We start from the raw sequence: 18,650 nt of genomic DNA, 5'->3' as shown, positions 1-18,650 counted from the left end.
ATTTACAATGCTACGATATTTAAAAATTAGGCCCCTCAATCTACTGGAAGTCCTAGTGTAAAATTTTGAAATACTTAAGGTACATGTGAATTTACATCACCGGGATATTTACCAATTGCAATGTATTAGTTAATAATAATAATAATAATAATAATAATAATAATAATAATAATAATAATAATAATAATAATAATAATAATAATAATTTCTCAAAACTGTTCTTTCTGTTCTTGTTGGACCTTATTGCTCATAAAGGGTTGAGAGTGGCAGATTGAGAGTCTGTAATGAAAGGTGTCTTATTGTGTTTATGAAAAATTATGAAATGGGGGAACTAAACAGAATCTTACGGTAAATTACTCCAACATGGCGGACGACACGGAAGATTGTGTAGAAGATGCTCTACAATACCTAACAGATATCGCGGAAACAGGAGGTTATATGAAGAAAGAAAAGAAGGAGGAAATCCTAAAAGCAGTGAGTGTACTGAAAAATTACTTCACTGGGCAAAAAAAGGCCCAAAAATCAAAAACAATGATGGAAACATGCCTTCAATGGAGGTTAAGGGAACACAAACGGAGAGCTTACAAGAGAAGAATGACAGCTGTGTAGCAGGACAAGTGGCGCCATCTAGCGACCAAGAACAAGAGTTAACAAGAGGCCACCTACCGGAAAAACGGCAGATGATCCGAACTCCGAGCTACATCCAACACTAGAATAAAAAATCAACAATCAAATGAGAGCAATGATAGAAGACATCACACACAATATCAAAAATATGATTAAAGAGGAAATGGCAGCTACAAAGCAGCAGAACCCTGTACCACCGGAATTTGTAAGAATAAATAAGAACGACATCATATGAGAGAGAATCAACCATCTCATGGAGGAGAGTAGTGGAAGGGGAAACCACTCCACCAGGGAGCAGCTGTATGCAGAAGTATCGCATCAACACCAAGAACATAATCAGACAACGGATGAACAAGAGGAAAAATGGACAAGACAAACCCACAAAAGGCACAGACGCCCGGAAAGGCAGCAACAAACCATGAACGGTACAGGAGCGAAGGACGATGACTTACAAGCAGAAGAAAAGAGGGCCTGGCTGTATGTGGGAAGACTAAAACAGGAGACAATGAAAGACACCGTAAAAAGATTCCTAGCCATAAAGGGAATCACAGAGAACGTTACTTGCGAAGAGATAGAAACAAGATACAGAACCAAAGCTTTCAAGGTAGGAATACCTTTCAACTTCCTTGAAAGTGCAAACAAGAGGGAATTCTGGCCAATAGGAGTAACAGTTAGACGCTACCGTTTTATTCGGTCTTTTCAAAAGGACGCAGGGACATCACTTGAATAAAACAACTCAAAAGCTCTCGGAAATTACAAGACTTGGAGAAATCAATGGGAGAAGAGGCATGAAAATAATATTATGGAATGTAGAAGCATTAAAGAGCGCAGCATGCATAGCTCCACCAGACTTTCTTGAAGGATATGACGCAGCTATATTTCGGAAATCTTTCTCACAGACAATTGGCAGCACCCGGAATACTACAGCATACACCTGCTAGCAAAACAAGGAGAAAGAGGAAGACCCCAAGGAGGAATAACAGTCCTTCTTAATCCGTGGATAGCACCACTTGTATCAAGATCAGAGCAGAGCCACTCCATTCTAATAGACAAAATACATCACAATATTAGCAACCTACTTTCAGCCAAATGCAACGGCTATAGATATAATAGACGAATTGGGCCAACAAATACACAGAGCAAGAAAGACATCCTTCTAGTTATTGCAGGGGATTTAAATTGTCGGTTGGACATACCAAATCACAAAACAAAATTGGTAATAAACTCACTGCAAGAAGAAGGTTTCAACCTGCTAAACGACACCAATGTCCCTACAATATATTTGCTGCAACAGCAAAAGCACTATAGACATTGCCCTCATAAGAGGAGAAATTAAAGGGGATATCAATCCACTTTGGAGCGCGTACCACACACCAATAAGAAAACACATTCCAATGAGCATCGACATACAAAGTGAATGGAAGGCAAAGAAAAAACAAGAAAGGAGACCACTCTCAAGGAGATTGGATGTTAGAAAAGTGGAAGAATGCCAAGAACAGATGGAACAAATCAAAACACTAATCGAAAACTCAAATGTAGAGGAAGCAGTACATGAACTGGAGAAACTCTTAACACAAGCAGCCAGCCCCAGGAAAGTGCGAAGAGCAAAAGCATGGTTCGATTAAGAGTGCTTCCTATTAAGGAAAGAGGTTCTTCAAACTCTACACCGACTACAATCGGACATCGAGAATCATACACTCTTTCAGACATACACCGAGAAAAGAAGATGCTACAAAACACTAACACGGGAGAAGAAAACGGCATACAGGGAAGAAGAAGGAAGAAGAATAGTTGAGGAAGCCAGGAGAGACCCATTCATAGCAATCCGCCCTCGAAAGCAGGCACAGACCCACTATATCAGCATGGAGGAATGGACGAGACATTTCAAAGACACCCTCAACAAAGCAGGAAGAGAAGGAACACCGGAAACCAACCAAGTGCATACAATGCATGAGACGGCAGCATGGTCTCCACTTACTACAACTAAGGTTCAAAACATTATTGAATCCACAAAAAAGAAAAAAGTTGCAGGACCGGATATGATATACAATGAATACCTTAAAGACACGGCTCATCTGCTAGCTCCAATTTGGAAGAAACTTTATAATAAATGCATAGAAACAGCCAAAATCCCAGATCAGTGGAGACAATCAATAGTAAACGTAATCTTCAAAGGGAAAGGAGACCCGAAGGACACAAATACAGAGGGATAGCCCTGAAAAACAATCCTTTTAAGGTATCCACAAAACTGATCACAGAAAGAATAAGGGACACAGTAGAAGAGCACCTCCCAGAATCTCAATTCGGGTTTAGGAGAGGAAGATCCAGTCTCGCAGCGGTGGAACTACTGCTAAATAAGATATGGGAAGCCATCGAAAGGAAGGAAAAATACTATACAATCTTTATAAACTTCACAAAAGCCTTTGATCTCCTGAACCGAGCATTAGTGCAAAGGAAGCTCGAGGAAACTCTGGGAAGAGACAGCGTCTGGACAAGTATCATAAACTCCATAAATGAATGGAACAAGATAAGGATCTCGGACAGCCTAGACCTTTCAGAACCAATAATTCAAACAAATGGTGTTCTCCAAGGGGACCCACTAAGCCCTCTGCTGTTCACCCTGGCAGGGAAGGACATTATGGAAATTGCACAAGATGAAGATGTAGCTGCATACGCCTATGCGGATGATACTGTGATTGGCTCAAAAAGCTTAAATAAACTGCAGAACACTATAGACGAAGTGGAAAAATGGTGCATTGAACACAAGTTCGTAATTAACACTGAAAAGACAGAAATGATGGTGTTCAGATCAGGAGGGCAAATACCAAAATCGACAAGAATCACCTTAGAAGGGAAAATAATATCTATCACCAAAGAATACAAATATCTAGGGATAACACTCCAGCCGTCTGCAAAATGCTTCATTAAGAACACAATAGAGAAAGCAACACAAGCAATTAGAGCGATAAACGAAATAAGCTTCATCAGAACGCTAAATCTTGACACAGCAATGGTGCTCTTCAAATCGAAAATCGTTCCAATACTTACATATGGGATTGAAATTATATGAACACATCTGAATGAAAAGAACTTAGCAACACTGGAAAGAGTTAAAGCAACATACATCAAAAGAGCAATCGGAGTGGCAAAAACAACAAGATCCAGATTAGTCTACCTTCTCGCGCGGGGAAACTTCCCTCATAGAGGATTTAAGTACAATGTACCCAATACCTAACACAACGGCATCGGAGAACCTACTAAGAACACCAATAAGGAAAAGAGAAGAAGTACCCATGGAATTTTATGGAACTGGGGCCATGATCGATCGTACATGGACAGCAGCAAATTTTGAGACGAGGCACGTGTTTACAAGACTTGCAGTACATGGATTCCACCATGTCATTTGCGAAAACCCAACATACCACGAACCGTCAAACTCATGCAAGTGTACATTATGTGGACAGTTATGTGAATTATATCACTTAGATTTCTGCAACAAGAGGACTAGATCAATCAGAGACTATGTGACCAATGGTGCAAGTGTTAAACTGTTATAACACCTTTCACTAATGTATGGCTATTTTGCTGCAATAAATGTTTTATTTAAACAGAATCTTACACACCCCCTCGCTTCTCTTGCAGCTCGCTTGCTCCTGTGAAGCTTCCTGTCTGGCTGACAGAGGCTACTGCTGTGCGCCTGGTGTTGTATATGTGCAAGTTGCGTGGAGGTGTGCAAGTTGGGAAGGGGTGGGCGGAAGGGGCATTGGCTGTTGTCAGAGAAGGGGATTTTTCTCTGGTAGCAATTGGCAATGCATACAACAAAGAGCTGTAATCCCTCTGACCACAGCAATACTTTCCCTTGTCACGCTTCCCCTTCCCCACCCATCCCTTCAACCGGTCTACCTGCTAGTCCATTGACCCGAACCCCACCCCTTGAAGCTACAACACATATTCTCCAGTCAGCCCTAAATAGACACAAAAGCGCACTTCATGTATTTCACCTTAATGCCCAGAGTTTAGTTTTTCAAACTCGTAGAGATGAACTAAAAGCCATTTCCATACCACTGTCCTTTGATATAATCTCATGCAGTGAAATTTGGTTGAAAGTCAAACATCAGGCTAAGAATCTGGAATTACCTGGCTACTGCCTTCTGAGGAATGAGAGACTTGGCAAAGGGGGAGGTGGGGTCTGTGCTTTTGTCTCTTCACACTTGAAACCTCAAATTATCTGTCACACGCCTGAACAGTATGAGCGAAAACCTGAGTACATGTTCATAGAAATACATGTCTCTACTGTGAAACGCTTAGTAGGTGTTGTATACAAGCCGCCTAAAGCTTGCCGTCTGAATGACTTAGAGACTGATCTTAACAGACTGTTACTTATGTACGAACATGTTATAATGATGGGAGACTTCAATACAAACCTTCTAGATGCAGATTCTTCCGAAACCACCCATCTATTGAATATGTTTCAGGCATGCGGTATGGCAATCCTCCCACTTTCTCCCACTCACCACACTAAAACTTCACACACACTACTGGACCTAATAGTAATGAACAACCCTGACAGAGTATTACATCACGGCCAGACATCTGCTTTACAAGTAATGAAAATCATTTTTATTTTCCGTATTGAAAGAATCTCAATAATAATATAAGAGAATTTATTGGACTCCAACCTATTCAATACATTACAGGATGTTAACAGGATCCATTTTAACGATGTTTAACTAAAAATGTTAACATCCTGTAATGTATTGAATAGGTTGGAGTCCAATAAATTCTCTTATATTATTATTCAGACATCTGCTCCCGGACTGTCAGCCCATGACATCATCTTTATGACTTACACACTGCAATGCCCCAAACATACACCTAAGTACGTGACTTACAGAGGCTATAGCTGTATTGAAAACGAAAAATTATTGGAAGACGCTTTTTCAATGCTTGCTTATGGTTTTGGTTGCTATTTGCTTGACGTTGCACCAACACAGACCGGTCTTATGGCGACGATGGGACAGGAAAGGCCTAGGGATGGGAAGGAAGTGGCCGTGGCCTTAATTAAGGTACAGCCCCAGCATTTGCCTGCTATAAAAATGGGAAACCATGGAAAACCATCTTCAGGGCTGCTGACAGTGGGGTTCGAACCCATTATCTCCCGGATGCGAGCTCACAGCTGCGTGCCCCTAACCGCACGGCCAACTCACCCGGTAGGTTTTGGTTGAAAAAACTAGTCTATGAAAATGTTTTTGAACTCATTCATCAATCTGTCTTTTTCGTTCTCTTTAATATGGTTAAATCCTGTTCTATGGTTGTGTAAGCATGTCCTGTTTCTTTCATATGGACGCTCATTGCCAAAAATTAATGGTGTTCGTTTGCATTAAAGTGCTCTAAGCATCCTGTTGAAAAACTTCTTCCTGTTTGCCCAATGTACGAAACAAGGCATTTGAACAAGTGAGTTTATAAATCCTGGATCCTGAGTATTGGTCTTTGTTGGAGTTAACGCTGTTGTGATTCAGGAACACGACTTTATAGATTTTTCTAAAAACATTTTAAAGCTATTAAAAAACTATTCAAAACAGTTTGTGTTTGGTCCACTTTGTCAATACACTTCTTTATAATTTAAAATTATTTATTCATACATGTTTCAGGAACACCTTGATCAGTGAAGTCAATCAAAGAATAAAAACAATATAACACTATCTTTTGTTCATTCCATAATTTAAAGAAGTATTATATCATGTTAATAGCTGAAACTGAAGTGGCCATAGCTAACCTAGCAGTTGATGAACAAGTTATACTTAGATACTGAACCCATGACCTTTGTGCCCTAGGAACATTATGCATAAATTAACAATTAAATTAAAAGTTGGATTCTTGATAGCATGGATTTGACACGTGACGAGGGGGTGATTACCTTCGGTCCCACGCTCTGGGATACATGACGTCAGCCACACGTGTCGACGGCGGAAGAATCTCAAGTCATTTTTGTGAACTATTTCAAAGCGCATGTACATGGCGTGACCCAAGCCAAGTCAAAAAATATAGTGCCTATCAAAGGGGGTCAATCATCTCACAAATCGAACCCGTATAAAATTTAAATGTCCATGAACACTACCGCCAGAAATGTAGCAAGCATGTAGTCACTTTCAAAACTCTTGAAATTACAGTTTAGTTAAGTCAGAAAATTTATAGAAATTTTCTTGGCGGCGAAGGGAGATATCCGAAGAGAGGGGGTAACTGCTATAAATATGAAGGGATGCCATGACGAAGTCTCCTTCTCCGGCATTTGTGATACAACGCGGACGAAAAATTGTTGAGCTGCTCTGCGAAATCAAACAACAAAAGTAGACTGAGTTCAACTGCAGATTTTAGCCATTGTGGCTAGGTTTTGACTCCATGAGGAGATAGTTTTCTTGAGTGAAATGATTGTACCAGATAGGACGGTCAAAGTACTGAATAAATTCTAATGTGATTAAGTAATTCGTGTGCGGAAATAATTATAGTCCATCGTGTGCGCTCAGCAAACAAGTGAAGGGTATTCTCTTTTTTTAATGCTTTATTCCAGGAAACCTGAAGAAATATAATAATGGTTTGTAAAGCCATGAATGTAAAAATGGCTAAATAAAATGCCAGGGTCGCAGGTGAGCCCTATGACGAACAATGGTGTGACTACATAAGGTAATGTGACTTTCCATCTTACTACCTATTATATCTTGTTTCATGATCTCTAAAAGTGTATTTGAATGGGGATATACGACGCAGTGGTCACCCCTACTAAGTTTTGTAAATGTGAGAATACGATTAAGAGAGTCATTTGTTTTATTTTCCACTTGGATAAATTTTTGAAGTCTTGCGAGTGCCGTATAATGTTGTAAAAAGGTTATTGAATAGGGTTTCGAAGTGATATCACGTCCAATGTAGATCGTCATCCGTGTGAGTGTACTGCCTATATTTTGTGATGTCAAATTAAGATGTTCATTCAACGTAAAATTTTTCTGTCTGCAATTTGACGTTAATAATGTAGGAATCCATGGTTACTCATTTTCAATCGAGTGGAAGCGCGTTGTCGGGTGAGAATGTAGGGTGATGAATTTGGTCACGGAGAGAAACGTTTTTCTAGGCCCATTTTAAACTGTGTCTGACTGACAATAAAAAGATCTAGTAGAATGTTTCAGTCATTTTTCGTAAAAATCAAGTTATTAAATACGATATCATTTATGCGAAGTTATTCATGATTAATGCATTGTGCGATATTAGACGTCGAGATTTCTAGTAAGGATTTTATTCCAGTTCTTTGTCGATGATAATTGTGGAGCTGGGAAACAGAGGTTAGTTTTGTTGATATGAGATTTGTGAATCAGGTTGGACCTGTCATTGAAGCCGGGACATGGAAGCCCGAGGAATGTTTTATATGAGTTGAGATGAGATGTGTGAATCAGGTTGGACCTGTCATTGAAGCCGGGACATGATAGCCCGAGGAATATTTTATAATGTTGAGAATGGAAAGAAATACATAGAAATCCATAGCGGTATATATTGGCGACGCGTATAATTAGTGTGGGCATCTTGAAGCATAATCTGTGCATTTTTGTTGGTTAGAATATCGTATTTGTTTAATTATGTCGGCAGAGTTTAAAGGTGAGCATTTTGAGAAGCCAGTCAACTGGAACAAACCAGGTGTTTCATGTTACTGCCAAGTGAACTTGGGGACGAGAGGCCTCAGCTGTGATAACAGGACAGGTGTGGAATTGAGATTGTACTGTATTCTCGGCCGAGGAGAACGTTAAAATGCTGGATTTAGTTGAAATTCATAGCCGGTAATAATCTGAGTATTGTGAAATACTGTAAAATTTGTTTAATTGGGGACGTAATGAACATTTGAAATCACAAACTTTGAGTATAAGGAACAGAGTAACCAAATTCAGGGTTGTCCAAAATATAGAGCGATGGTTGTGATGATTGGTTTGTCTGTGAGGGGTGTGCAAAATTCATAAATGGTATGACGAGATATGACATCGTAATTATATGGCAAGTTGTTTGGTTTGTACGTAGATTATTAGGATATCCAAGTGTTAATAACGGTTAGGACTAGATTAGATTTTAAAGTGTGAGATCATGAGACAAGATATATAACTGGACATGAATTATGTAACAATTCTTTTCCAGCCAGATAAATATCACAAGACTGAATTCACATCACAGCTGTGTAGGAATTTGTGAAGAAACCAGAGTCCGCGGAGATAAAATTTACTGTTCTTTAACATTTCGTTAAATCATTTAAATTTATTTAATTATTAAATTCAGTGAAACCGCATTTTGAAATAACTTTAATCAAGCGAATAACTTGGAGATGCATTCTGGAAATTTTAGTTTGTTTTCTGGGGAATAGTTAAATGTAAAGTAACGATTAAGGGGACATATCCGAAGGAAATGGATTTTACTGCCACAAAGTTTGTGAGCATTGCTATTGTTGTAATTATTGAACTTTGATTGATTGAGCAGTGAATGTGCTGGGGATAGTAAAGTGGAAACTTTGGTCATCAACTGATGTAACTTAATTGTGTTTAGCCTTCAGCCTAGAAACTTGGATGGTCAGGGGGTCATCAACCTCAGTGACTTAGATTAGCACCTTATGCCACTGTAGCATCATTTTCCTTGCGGTCATCATCCACAATGACTTTAAAGTAACTTAGAAGTTTAGATGTCGGTCTATGACATAGACGCAGGTCACATCGATTTATTTAAGGGTCCATGCCGTAGAACCACTGTGTGGCACACACCAATTGGACTGCCTTAATTATACCCAGAGTCCAGAGTTCGTGTTACGAGGGCTGGACCATAACGAATCACTATGATGGTACATGTGGTCTCACATGGAAGCCGAATTTAAGGATTTCCAGACTTTCCTTTCTTAAATAATTAATAATTGAGACAATGGTTTCTAGTAAGAATGCCCATCAGGCAGTTACGTTAAAGTCTTACACCAGTGTTCTGACCTTTATGTAAAATGATTGTGGTGTCCAGTGGACACAATTGACTTCTATGATACCGTTGACATATCAGATTGCTTCAGAATTTTCCTGAATAAATAGGAATCTTTTAAACAGACCTTTGATTCCAGTAGATAGATTATAATTACTGAACCCTACCTTTACCTCATCAAGTGACGAAGAACCCGATACGACCCAAGAGACAGATCTCATGAACGGTGCTGATAGGTAAGAAAGGTAGGTATCCCTCAATATGGACCAAAGGGTTCAATACGAAGTTAGTAGAATGTTATCCAATATGATAAAACATAATGTAGAGAACCATAAGGAGATGAATAAGAATATTAAATTATTGAAGAAGACAGATAATAATAATAATAGTATTGTTGCAACAAAAGCTGGTGAAGGTAATACTATTGTATTGATAGAAAGACAAAATTATATTGAAAAGCCTAAGAATTTTCTAACGAGCAATAATTTTAATTGGTAAAAAAAAGATCCCATGTCATCTTTGCAGAAAAAAGACTTCAACAAATTCTCAATAACATTACTTATTTAGAAGACTCCAAGGATACTGACTGTCTATTTATCATGAGCTACCAAAAATTCATAAGCAAGAAATTCCCATTAGACCAATAGTTAATTTTAGAAATAGTCCGATATATAAGACGGCCAAATTTATACAAAGATTTCTAAAAGAACACTATAAGTTTAAAAGCTAGACACACCTAATTAATAATATTGACTTTTGTAACAAAATCAAAAACAATGATCTAACAGACAACTAAACGGTATGTAGTTTGGATATCAAAGATAGATACTCCAACATTCCTATCGTAGATACTATTAAAAAAGCAAGAAAGAATTTAATGCAACACAACAAATTAAGTAAGGTGGAAATTAAAGAATTTTTAACATAACTAGAATTTACTTTGGAAAATAACTATTTCATTTTTGACAATGAAATTTACAAACAATCTAAAATCCTAGCAATGGATTCGCCGGCTTCAGGTATTTTAGCAAACATATTCATGGATTACATGGAATATAATAAAATAGTGGATAAAATAGATGAAATGATTACATGGTAAAGATACGTCAATGATATATTTGTTATTATCGATGAACAAAAGGTACAACCTGATGGACTATTAGAGTATTTAAATACCTTGGATAAACAAGTGTATCTTATGATGGAATCTGAGAATGATGGAACTATGAGTTATTTAGATTTTACAATTACTAGAAATTCTGGTCATTTTGATTTTCAAAATTTTTAGAAAGGCCACTCAAAGAGATACTATTATCAGAAACTACTGCAATCATCCAGGTCAACATAAAAAGGCAACATTTTACAGCTTAATTTATAGAGCTATGAACATACATATGTCTAAGCAGAATTATAATAAAGAAATAAATATAATCCACCAAATTGCTCATAACAATGGATACTCCAGGAAATGTATTTAAACTTAAGTTTAAACTTTAAACTTACATCTTTTCACGGTTTCTTGCTTGTGGAGTACATCCTTTATCTGAGAGGACTAGAAGTGTATATAGTCTTTAATTTTTTCCTGTGGTGTAGATTATTGATAGGTGAAAAGTTTAGTATGGTTAACTTTTATACATGTCGCCTGTTATATGATTGTCATATATTCTAGTATTCCGTTGCCTCATTCAGAAAATCAAGTCGACACGGGAGTGATGTTAGAAGATCACGTGGCTCGTTTTATATTCTTTCCTGGATAATAGCGCATAGACAAGAATATTTCAATCATAAGTTATATGGTCACATATACATGTTCACAATATGGCTAATAATCTTTCCGACGAACAACAATCACATGGTGTACAATGCATGCACTGTGGAAAATGTTATCGATCCGATAGGGGCGTAAGCATACATGTTAGCAGAGCTCACCCTGCAGTGCACAGAGATTCCCTGGTCAAGAAGCAGAGTAAAATCAGCATTTTACGAAATTCCCCAGAGAATCGTCAGTCCAATGAAACCCCAACCAATACCGCTACTACTCCAGCTCCAAATATGGACGAGTACAACCGCGATCTGATTAAATGGAAATCAAAGTTTTCTGAAAACTTAACAGACGACCACTTTGATAAGGCCGTTAATGACTTCGTCCAATTCTTAGCTTCAGTACCACTTATTCCTCCCGGGCCTAAAAACCCCGCCCAGAAATATTACGAACCGAGAAGAAAAGGCCTACTTAATTCTGCCCAACGTTCATATAGGACCTCTTCAAACCCTGAAAGACCAACGAAAAAGAGAATAGAGAAGAGAAGGAGGAAGTACATGTATGAATCCACTCAGTTCTACTATTACAATCAGCGGCGAAAAGCCAATTTGCAGCCTGAAAGAAGATGTATTGCACACATTCTTTTCGGACATATTTTCTAGGCTGAACAACCACAAAAGACCAGAATACCCTCAAAAAGGCACTGAGAGTGAAATCGTGGAGACTAAAGACCTATACAATCCGGTCATATCTAAAGACGACATTATTCAGGCAACACAGAAAAACAAGATAGACAGCGCAAGCGGTCCTGACCACGTAATCATCCGAGCTATTAGAAACAGCATTATTTCAGAGATAATCGCCACTAGAATGCTAACAACAGGGTTAGTACCATCGACTTTCAAGAAAGCCTGTACAATTCTGGTTCATAAAGGAGGTGACATACATGATGCCAGTAACTGGCGTCCAATTACTATATGCTCAGTTATTAGACGAGTCATTGAGAAAATTCTTGACAAACAGCTTCGGAACTACATTGTGTTTCATGACAATCAAAGGGGTTTCACCAATACACGCGGTACTTACATAAATACCTCAATTTTGGAAGCCACTTTACAGCACACTAGGCAAGAAAAGAACGATGCACGCATTATAATTCTCGACGTTCGCAAAGCTTTTGATAACGTCGGACATGCACACCTCCAGAGCACACTGGAGTCGGTCGGAGTGCCCGAAAAACTGATGAGACTGATAATTGCTCTACAAGAGGGAAACGTAACACAGATACAGACACGAAAACGGAACAAAACCCATCAAAAATTAATTGCGGTGTGCTTCAAGGCTCCCCTTTGTCACCGGCATTATTTAACATCGCTACCAATCATATTGTGAAAGAACTATCTGAAGATTCTTTAGCAAGGAATTATGGTTACTCGATTGCAAATGAGGAGCCTAACCTCACTATAATATGTTTTGCCAACGATACGGTAATATTTGGGAAAAACACTGAATCTGCTACCGAACTAGCCAGGATCGCCATAGAAAGATTTACGGAACTCTGCCTGGACATCAGCGCTTCAAAATCAGCTTTTCTTTCTTTCAAGAAAGGTCAGCTAACGGAGGAGAATATCATCATTAATGACGACTGTGAAATTAAATCACAGTGCAACGGAAGTGCGATTTGTTACTTAGGTGTGAATTTCATCAATGAACTTAAACTGGATCCACAAGCCGTACTTGACAAGACGTGAAACAAGATTGACACCCTTGTTAGCTCACCATTGCTGCAATCTGACCAGAAATTTTCGATTTTAAATAGTTCAGTATCACCTACTCTTATTTACCCACTCCAAGTTACTCCCCTAAACAAGATACCTCAAACTTTTCTATTAGATACGGATAACATGTTAAAGGGTGGAACTAAAGAATTATTACAACTACCAGCAGACGTTCCGGATCACATGGTATACACCGAAAGGAAGTATAAAGGCCTCGGTTTGTTTCGCGCCACTTGGGAAGCCAAACTATAGCATATTAACATCTGTAATAAGTTATCGCTTGCAAATAATGGCTACATTAATGCAACTAGGAACTTGGAACAAGAACGTACAATTTGTTTGCAAGATCTAGGCATAGAAATGAATGATCGAGTTATGTCCAAAAATAGCCATCTTCCCAATGTAAGGAAGGTCCTACAGATACGAGACAGAAGTTCAGTCATGGATGAAGTTGCCGCACAAAGGAAAGGACGTTGGACTCTTCCGGGAATACACGCCAGGGAACAAATGGATAAGAGATCACCGAGGCTTATCCTGTGCGGAATGGAGAGAGGCCATCAAGATGACAGCGAATGTGTGCGCCGTTCTCTCCGTACCAGGAAATTCCCAGGACAACACCCTCTGTCGGCGTTGCCACAGAGAGCACGAAACTCTTGCCCGTGTCCTGGGAGCCTGCCCTCACGGGGAGGTACTGAGAAATTCCCGCCATCATACAATACGACACATGATTGCGACCTCGCTGAGGGATCACGGTTTCACAGTGCACGAAGAGGTCTCTGGCCTAGCTACCGACGGGAGTAACAGGCGTATTGACATGATAGCCTTTCAACCAGCTAGCAAGCAAGGACTAATCTTAGATCCCACAATACGCTTCGAGTCGCACGTTGGCCTGGCCGAAGAGGTGGACACCGAAAAGAAGTCAATTTACCAGCCAACTGTAAACTACTGTAGAGATAAATATCACCTAGACAATATTTCCGTCCATGGACTCATGATCGGAGCTCGAGGCACAATCCCTAAATTTCTTGTACGTCTATGGGATTCTCTCGGTCTCAGCCGGACACAACTTCACGACATCGCTATTGCTGCAATACGAGGTTCAGTGACCATACTCCGCAATCATCTACATAACACCTGAAGAACCGTATTTGCTAATTTATTCCTGAGGCTTGTGGTGATTTTTTTCTACCTGGCACACTAGCAAAGTCAACAGTAACTTAGAAGACAAAATACTGTGTAGTCGACATACTTTGTCCTTGTGGCAGCCTCCGCATGGGGGAAGTTGTAATAATAATAATAATAATAATAATAATAATAATAATAATAGATATTTTTTTAGATATTTTAGATATTTTATTCTTCCACCATCAAGTACAGAAAATGTACACTAGGTATTGTCAGTATAAATAAAAATAATCTATATACAATATCTTAGTAATTATGCCTGAGTCATTAGAAAAATTATTTTAGCTACCTATATTACGTCAGTTTTTGAAATACCACATTCTAGATACTCTTCTACACTATAAAATGCCTTTTTCCTTAAGAATTGTGACAGTACCCTGTTAAATGCACTATTGTCTAATGTTCGAATAGGTAGTGGAAGCTTATTGTACATCTTAAGCTGTTGATAACAGTGGCTGTTTGTGCTTTTACTAAGCCTGGAGTAAGGAGTATCCAGATCATTCTTGTATCTTGTGTCGTGCATGTGAACTGTAGATCTTTCTTTAAATTTGGAAAGATTCTCTTTCACATGCATAATATTTGTAAGAATATATAAACAGGGAACTGTCATAATTTTTAGGCTCACAAAGGAAGTTTTACAGGAGTCTCTAAATTCTAATCCAGCAATTAGACGGACTGCCTTTTTCTGCCATATAAATACATTATTTGATGTGGGACAATTTCCCCATAACCTGATCCCATACAGTATATGAGGGTGAAAGGAAGCATGATAGGATGCAAGTAGCATATCCCGACTGATCCAGGTTTTCAGTTTCCGCAACAGATACCACACCCTGGATAATCTCTTACAGAGTTCTGATGTATGTATTTCCCATGTAAGTCTTGTATCTACATGTAGGCCTAATAATTTAACAGAATTACGGCAGCCATTATTTACAGTGTGATCCAAGGTAAATATGATATTTTCTGTTTTAGTGACGTTAATAGTTAATTTATTGTGATGAAACCAGTTTTCAGCAATTTTAACAGATGTGCTGACTTGGTTTTGTAGTGTTGTGATATCAACATTACTGTTTACGAAAGTTGTATCATCAGCATATAGAACTGATGTGCAGGGAACATTACATGCTAGGTCATTGATATAGACCAAAAACAGGAAAGGTCCCAAAACAGACCCTTGTGGGACACCTGCTTTAACCGTTTCCATACCAGATTTTTTATCACTTATTACCACCATCTGTCTCCTTTGATGGAGATAGGATGCCATTAATTTCAGTTCATGACCCCTTACTCCATAATAACCAAGCTTGTGAATTAGGATTTCATGCGAGACACAATCAAAAGCTTTCGTCAGGTCAATTAATGTAGCACCTGTGACTGTTTTATTCTCAAAATTATTTAATATGTCTTTGATGACACATTCAACTGCTTTTATCGTTGAATGACCCTTCCTAAATCCAAACTGTTTGTTGTAAAGCAAATTATTTCTGAAAAAGTACTCTTCGAGTTGTATAAATATACAGGATTCAATAATTTTGCTCAGAATGGGTACTATTGTTATAGGGCGGTAATTTGATGGGCACATTCTATCCCCCTTTTTAAAGATAGGTATCACTTTAGACATCTTTAAACACTCAGGAAAAACACATTGTCTTAGCATTAAATTTATTAAAAATGTCAATGGCATTAATATCATGTCAATAACTGCTTTGATTGTATTGTTAGAGAGACCATAAATGTCTTGGGTACTAGATGAATTCAAATTTGTGACAATACTTCTGACTGTTTGCAGATTTACTTCCACCCACCTAAAATCATTATTCAGTACATTTGAGGGAAGATCAAAGTTATGCAACCAGTCTGAGAAATTATGTTTACTTGCATCCCCATCTGATGAAATGCTATTATCCTGATCACATGTGCTTTCATGTGCACTGATAAAATACCTATTACACTGATCAGGTTCTAGAGGAATCACATCTTTGTTATTTAAAGTATGACTAGCACTTCTTATGATAGACCATGCAGCTTTGCATTTATTGTTCGCACTTTGGATATACCTGTCATTTGCTGCAAGTTTAGCCTCATGTATATGTTTTTTATATAATTTCCTGTAGTTTTTGAATATTTCTTTATCCCTTACATTATTATTTAATTTATACTTATTATAATAAGCTAACATAATGCTACGCATTTTACCCAAATTAGGCGTAAACCAGTTTTTAACTCTATTTCTTGGTTTAGAGCTGTTGGCCTTTATAGTTACAACTTTTTCAGGGAAGGCTGAATTAAAATATATAATTATCGTGTTAATGAAATAAGAAAATGCAAGGTTGACATCATTCATGGCATAAAGGCTAGTCCAGTCTGTTCTTATTAATTTGTCTTGTAATTCATTAACCCCTTTAATTGATATGACACGTCTGATGCATTTTAATTCTTTTGATGACTCGATGACTCTTCTCTTACAGTTAACTTTAAATTCAACCCAAATACAACCATGGTCTGACAATACATCTTGTCCTAGAAATGAACATTTGTAAAATGATTTGTGTACATTGGTTACAACATTATCTAGGCATGCATTATTTCTTGTGGGTTCACCATGTGTACAATATAAGTCATGCGATCTTAACATATTAAGGAAGTTTTGAGTATTTTGTGATACTTCTAAGATATTTACATTAAAGTCACCAGCTATAGCAATCTGTTGATCATATTTACAAGTTAAATAAGAAATCAACTTCTCTAACTGTGATATAAATAATTTTATATTGGTGTTAGGGGCACGATACACAGATACTACAACAAAATCATATTCACACAATCTAATAGCTACTGATTCACATAGGTTATTAATGCAAAAGGAGGAAACATCTATTACTTCAAATTTAAGTGATTTCTTAACATATATTGCAGCTCCACCATGTGTTAGTGGGAAGTCCCTAGTAAAAATACTTCCTAATTCAAAATCATGAGGTATATATAGATTGGTCTCATCTCTAGTCATGAATAGAATGATAAATAAACTGAACCAAAAACAACTTGAGTTAAAGATTGAAAGGTGAAAAAGATATTTGCAGTTCTAACTTTTCAAAATAAGCACTCTTATCATCCGGATAAAATTTTTAGAAAAAGAAACATCAATATCACATACAAAACTGATAATAATACTAATAAGATACTGTTCAATTCAGATAAAATTGAGAATAAATGTATATTTAATACGTCAGGAATTTACAAATTGACATGCCAAACATGTAGGCTGTGGTACATAGGACAGTCTGGAAGAAGTTTAGCTGCAAGGTACAAAGAACATGTTAATGCAGTCAAACATAAAAGATAGTCAGCAATGGGAGAGTATAAATAAATTTACAGACATTTCTAATGACATGGAATTAATACATTCGGCCAAAAAGGGAAAATTCATGAATGTTTTAGGAAGTTTAGAAATTTATCTTGCTCAAAAAAAAGGACTTTGAATCAAGTTTAAAGGAAAGAAGTACAGATGAGAACCCATTTTATAAACTCGCATTTAATCATTTAAGGAAGAAAAAGAATAAAAAAGAAAAAGGATAAAACTTGAAGATCTTAATATTTTGGTATTCTCATTCAACATCATCAAAATACTGTATTAAAATTTTATGTAATGATAATTATTTCATAATATTTCACTAATGTTTGTTTATTCATTGATATGGTGAATTATGATATAATATTTCTTTAAATTGTGGGCTAAACAAAATATGGTGTTATATTGTTTTTATTCTTTGATTGACTTCACTGATGAAGGGAATGCACAATGTTCCTGAAACATGTATGAATAAATCATTTTCAATTATAAAAAGTGTATTGACACAGTAGACCAAACACTAACTACTTTAAATAGTTTTTCAATAGCTTTAGACAAGTCAATACAGGATCAAATCAAATACCTATTATGGTTAAGTTTATCAACAGAAATGTTGAAGTCCTGTTTTTTAAACAAGTGGCAAATTTGGACACTTTTTTGTTTCTCTGGAATTAACTTTGAAATTTGTCAATTTCTAATTTTTCTTATTATTTTATTGACCCATTGAACTTGGCCATGTTCCATATGTACTGTAATTATTATTTTTTTTTTATTTTTATTTTTTTTTGCTATTTGCTTTAGGTTGCACCGACACAGATAGGTCTTATGGCGACGATGGGATAGGAAAGGGCTAGGAAGTGAAAGGTAGCGGCTGTGGACTTAATTAAGGTACAGCCCCGGCATTTGCCCGGTGAAACCACTATCTGTAATTCTTTGCTGAGGTCTTTGGGTGTGAGAGGTA

The 18,650-nt window shown here is 37.4% G+C and overlaps 1 protein-coding gene across 2 annotated transcripts in view; it reads right to left on the bottom strand.

Moving 5' to 3' along the window:
* Window positions 1-18,650, bottom strand: part of LOC136863754 (constitutive coactivator of peroxisome proliferator-activated receptor gamma) — a 1,011,420-nt gene that overhangs the window by 770,461 nt on the left and 222,309 nt on the right. The window lies entirely within an intron of this gene.

This window comes from Anabrus simplex, chromosome 2, assembly GCF_040414725.1.
Source record: "Anabrus simplex isolate iqAnaSimp1 chromosome 2, ASM4041472v1, whole genome shotgun sequence".
In the NCBI taxonomy this organism is placed as follows: Eukaryota; Metazoa; Arthropoda; class Insecta; order Orthoptera; family Tettigoniidae; genus Anabrus; species Anabrus simplex.
The sequence above is the reverse complement of the archived record's forward strand: the minus strand, read 5'-3'. Positions and strand labels throughout refer to the sequence as shown.